Source organism: Penaeus monodon, unplaced genomic scaffold, assembly GCF_015228065.2.
Source record: "Penaeus monodon isolate SGIC_2016 unplaced genomic scaffold, NSTDA_Pmon_1 PmonScaffold_21478, whole genome shotgun sequence".
Classification (NCBI taxonomy): domain Eukaryota; kingdom Metazoa; phylum Arthropoda; class Malacostraca; order Decapoda; family Penaeidae; genus Penaeus; species Penaeus monodon.
This window is the reverse complement of record NW_023651343.1, coordinates 1-5,664: the sequence shown is the minus strand read 5'-3', so window position 1 is coordinate 5,664 and position 5,664 is coordinate 1. Positions and strand designations below refer to the sequence as shown.

Below are 5,664 nucleotides of genomic sequence, written 5' to 3'. Positions count from 1 at the left end.
CACTAAATTTTTTCTGAACTTGCCGCCCACGGAGTACAGCTACGCCGATGCCTTCGAGATCAGCGAGGTGGAGGGAGTGACCCGGACGGCCAGCCAGCTCGACCGAGAGAAGATCGAGGTCATACGACTGGCCTGATTGCGAGGACCAGGCGGCGGCCACCAGAAGCAGACCGCAACGGCGACGCTTACCATACAGGTCCAGGACATCAATGACAACGACCCCAAGTTTCGAAAGTCGTTCTAACCGGAGGAGCGTGGCCGAGAACGCCAAGACGGGGACCACGATCGTCAATGTCGTGGCCGATGACGTGGACAAGAACCGCACCATCACCTACTCGCTGCATGTGAGCTGCTTTTGCAATGGCTTCGTGTAAAGTGTGTTGTGATTGGAAAGTAGAAAAAAGAAAACTAATGCAAAGATCTTGTAGCATAAAATGATGCAACATATGCTGCTTTTATTTGATTTTGGTCTTGTTTTTATTAGATTTTGTTTTAGAAGTGTGTATGCACAGACTAACAGCCGGGGCGTAATGCTTTTCTCTTGAAGGGACCTCCAACAATCCTGTCTCTCATCAACCTGGACCACGAGACCGGCGAGATCGTCGTAGCTGACCGAGTCGACCGAGAGGTATCTTCCTGGCTTAACTTCTCTGTGGAAGCGACCGACTCGGGTTTTCCTCCTCGCTCCAGTTTTGTTGATGTCCTTGTCCAGGTAAGTGGAAGACTCACGGACTTAGGAAGAATGTTGTATAATTTACAAAGCCTTATTTTAGCTCTCTTGACATTTTTCGATCCAGAAATCAGGTCGTTCCCTTTCAACACAACCTTCTTCCCTATCCTTTCTAATAAGTAAAAAATAATACAACTTACAACTTTATTTGACCCTTCCTCGCCCAGGGTGATCGACGAAAACGACAACAACCCCGTTTTCGTGAACCCTCCGTCCAACCTGACTATCCGCGAAGACGCTCCTCCGGGAACTCAGGTCGCCGTCGTGACCGCCGTCGACCCCGACTCCGATGACTACGGCCAGGTCACCTACCTCCTCGACAGAAAGTCCTCCGATGGGAAGTTCAAGGTGAGTGAGTGAGAGAGGGAGGAAGGTCTGTGTGTGTGTGTGTGTGTCGTGTCAGTGTCTGTGTCTGTGTCTGTGTCTGTGTCTGTGTTCTGCGTCAGTGTCAGTGTCAGTGTCAGGTGTCAGTGAGTGAGTGAGTGCCTGCCTGCCTGTCCACATTAGAGTCCAAGAGTGAGGGTGTGTATGAAGTTTTTTAAAAAAGTCTGTTTGCTGGGAATCGGTATTAGAGTGAGTTAGTGGAAATTGGCGTATGATGCTTTGGTGTTTTTGTGTCATGTGAGTAGACATATAGTGGGTATTGGGTTTTTGTTTTGTTATGTCGATGTGTACTTTTTAGGGAATGTAGTGTACTTCAATGTGGGTATATTGTACCACTATATTTTTTAACATAAGAGCAGATAGTTATTAGATTTTTATTTACATTTCAGATTGATCCAGATACTGGTGTCATTACTGTTGCTTCTCCACTGAATCGGAGAAATGGGCTCCTTTACTCTCCTTATTGAAGCCTGGGACAATTACCAATTTGGCTATTCCACTGGAGAATCAAGAAATGCGTTTATGCAAATTGGGTAAATGCCCGTTTCTTTTTTTCACGTCAGATATTACCTTTTATGTTCTGATTAAAAAATCATGTTGGTACTAGTGTATTTATCCTTCTTATTCTGGGTAATGTATTTAGATTTTAAGAGAGAAATTTAATGCTTATTTCCATCTTGGTCATTTCTATCACATTTATTCAAATATAAGATAAGCCTTCCTTTTTAGAACTTGTATATAAAACATATTATTGTTACTTTATTATTTGAATGGCAATGCAGTAAATGTAATCACAAATATTGCCACGATACAGAGTCACAGTAGCAGACATCAATGATGAAGCACCAGTATTTGTGGAACGTGAAGGATGCACAATGATCACAGAATTCCACGAAGCAAGAGAGACCGTTACTGTTGTGAGGGCTACTGATGTGATGGGTCCAGCCTCTCCCAATGGAAGGATACTCTTCACTATTGAGGGTGGAAATGAAAAAGGTAAGCTCCTTAGATTTTATGTTTTGGTATTCTGCCTTTTGGGTTGAATAGCTGTAGATATCTGTGTCAGTTTCTAGTTCTGCCGTAGTGCAATTATAGTTGATAGTATTATTGCTTTGTTGTTTAGAAGTTTGTTTAATATTTGAAATACAAGGGTTTTAAACCAACTTTCTCTCTTCTCAGGACTTTTTGATTTGCGGATGATAGATCAAACAGCTGCTCAGTATTTGCTGCCAAACCACTTGTAGGGCAGTATGGGAAACTACTCCTTAATAGTGCAGGCACAGACAGAGGCTTCCCGCCAAAACTCAGTCATGTCAAAAGTTGATGTCTGTGTGACTGATTTTAACGATCACGCTCCGCTCTTTGTCTCCCCTTCAGTCAACCTGACTATTCGTGTTCCTGAGGTAAAAATGGTTTATGAAGTGTGTTTTACATCTACAAGATACCAAAAAATTTTGTTTGTTTGTTGTTAACATACTCTTACTCAGTCCTCAAGTAGCATTTATTTGTATATTCTTGATTAATCTATCCATTGTCTAAGACTTATTTATATCAACAGAATGCAACAGTCGGGAGTCTAGTCATACAGGTGAGGGCCACAGATGAAGATATTGGAATCAATGGAGCAGTGAGGTACAGGATTCTCAAGGATGCTCTTGGTGACTGGCAAACTTTCAGCATTGATGAAATACAGGTGCTGTTCTCCTGCAAAAGCCACTGGACAGAGAGAGACAAAAATATATGAGGTAACACAGCTAAGTTCTTGTTATAAATCTGTTAATACTGAATGCAAGCTAAAGACTTTAAAACAATTTGAAATGCCAGAAATTGAAGATGTATTTTTTATGGATCGATATTACCAATAAAAAGAAGTCAGAATTGCCTATTATTATATGTTCAACTGCTTTTTTTAAACATCAGTATATGCCCAGAAGCCAGTTGTAACTTCCACTTTTTGCAGATTCGTGTTGAAGCCTATGACCAAGAGTATACCAGCACCCCTTTCAAGTGATCTTGATCTTACAATCTATGTCCGAAATATTAATGATTTCGAACCACAGTTCCTAAAGACCAAATGATAGTGAATTTTACAGGTAAGACATTTATGTAACTTGTCATGAAAGGTTGTAGTAACTCTTTGTTTAACCTCAATGTATTACCCTGACTACAACTGAGGGAAGGATATAGATGGCATTCTCAGTAACCTAATTTTCTCTTCTCCACAGAACACAAGACACCTGGATCAGAGAGATCAAAGTTGATTGACACAGTAGATTTGGATGATGTTGATGAAGACATGGTGCCCATGTTTGCTATTTTATTGTTGGAGGAGATGAATACTCAACCTTTAGCTTGGACAGAATATCCCATGAACTCATGGTGAGTTGATGACTTGTATGGTTTTTAATGGTTCATATGATGAATGATATTTTGTATTTAAACTCTGGAATTTAGATTTTAAAAAATGGGTCTTGAATCCATTATTCAACTGATTTTTAAAATATTTGTTGTGCTATTTATGAAATTAATATTTTCCTTATATAAAATACTGTATATTATTATTTCTCGTCTTTTTTCAATTTCAGTAAACCACTGTATCCTCTAAAAGGGAGAGAGCTTTAAATGTTTGTGTACTAAATTCCTTCCATTCCAACAGACCATGAGGAGCTAGACCGTGAGGCAGAGGACCACTACACACTCTCGTCAAAGCCACTGAGGACTGCCTCACTCTGCCGAACCTGTAGCCTTCTTTGACCCCAGGGATGACACACTGCTCAAGGTCCATGTCTTTGTTAATGACATCAATGACAATCCCCCAAAATTCACAAGGGAAGTCTTCACGGGTGGTATTACCACAGAGTCTCACTTCGGTGCAGAGATCATGAAAATAACGGTGAGTTGTGTGTGTGTGTGTAGTGTTTAATTTGTTTATTATTATTTATTATTTTTTTTTTTTTTTTTTTTCTCTCTCTCTCACTTGCTTTTTATCTTTTCTTTTCCCTACTTCACTTATTTAAGTCTTTCTTGAATTTTTTGTTAATTTTATTTGTTATTATTTTGTTTTTTTTAAATTGAGGGTTATTATTAAAGTTATTGTTATGATATGATAATTAGTATATTGATAAAAAATTGATAATTTTTTATGATATTTATTATTTTTCTATGATTTATGTATTATTTTTATTAAATTTTGTGTTATACTGCAGAATTTAAATTATGCCAGAAATTGTCATAAGAAAAAATAAAAAAAATACTGTAATTTATTTTCATTATCATCATAGAAACAAAAAATTTATCATTTGACATGGTATTTTTTCCTATCATGGCAACATATCTAACTTTTCAATCTATTCCAGGTATTGATCCGGATTCCATGAGAACAGCCGCTTGAGGTACTACATGGACGGGGAGGGTGCAAGAAACCCTCTCCGAGAACCTGGACAATATCCGCAGATCTCCCTTTGTTGTCGACCCCGTTTCTGGCATCGTTAAACTGAATTTCGATCCTCAGAAAGGAATGAAAGGATATTTTGACTTCAAGGTAGAAGCATTATTAGATACATCTGTTTTAAATAGTGTATTACCATGATAGAATTTGTGTACCATAACCAGAATGTTTTTTCATAGGAAGTATAAATCAGAATATTTTGAGAGCTTTTGTTCTTCTTTCAGGTTAAAGTTAATGATAGCAGTGGGTATGCAGACGAGAAGATGTTTATATCCTTTACGAGAAGATCAGGGGTTGAGGTTTATCTTGAGGCAGTCCCCTGAGGAGGTTTGAAGAAACGGGAAATTTACATGGTTATTGTAACAAAATATACACTGTCCTTCCCTTCTTCTTTTCCTTTTTGGTTATAAATTGAGATTATTATTTGATATGAAGTTATGTTTTGGGATTTTTTTTTAAATAATTACTGAACCTCCTGTTCCTTTTTACCCGGTGCGAGAACAAGTTGAATACTTTAGGGATTATCTTGGAAATGTCACAGGAGCCATCGTTAACGTTGATGATTTTCCCAGTTCATGGGAAAATCATGATGGGACAGTAGACAAGACCAAGACTGACTTGTTCTCCATCTTGTTGACAGAAAAGACAATTTCTGTATTAGAAGTCCGCAAATTCTGGCCATGATTGATGAGAATGTCGAGTATCCTGGATAATCTCTTAAGGTTGGTCTTATTGGTTTTATTTTTTTTTATTTATATATTGTTTTTAATGAAATTGTATAAAAGCTTAGGTTGTGGCATATGAATGTTTTATTTTTTTTTTTTTTTTTAACAAACATGTTATTCATTAAGTATTTTATTTTGCTCTGGTGAAAGGCAGCTTGTAGTATACTTATGATTACTTAACATAATTAGTAAAATTCTTGTATATATTTTCTAAACTGTTTCTCTTATTCATAGTTGGTGTGGAGTAGTTGCTCTACATTTAAGAATAATGTATGGTTAGTGGCAACAGTATCTCCAGATGTACACAAATACTGATGTGTTACAACCAAAGGACTACTACCTTTCTCGTTAAAATCTGATGTGTAGGCAAAAATAAC

General features: G+C 37.8%; 1 pseudogene; it reads left to right on the top strand.

The window, feature by feature from the left end:
- The first annotated feature begins 10 nt into the window (after nucleotides 1-10).
- LOC119570063 lies at nucleotides 11-5,562 on the top strand (annotated as a pseudogene).
- The last annotated feature ends 102 nt before the right edge of the window (nucleotides 5,563-5,664 follow it).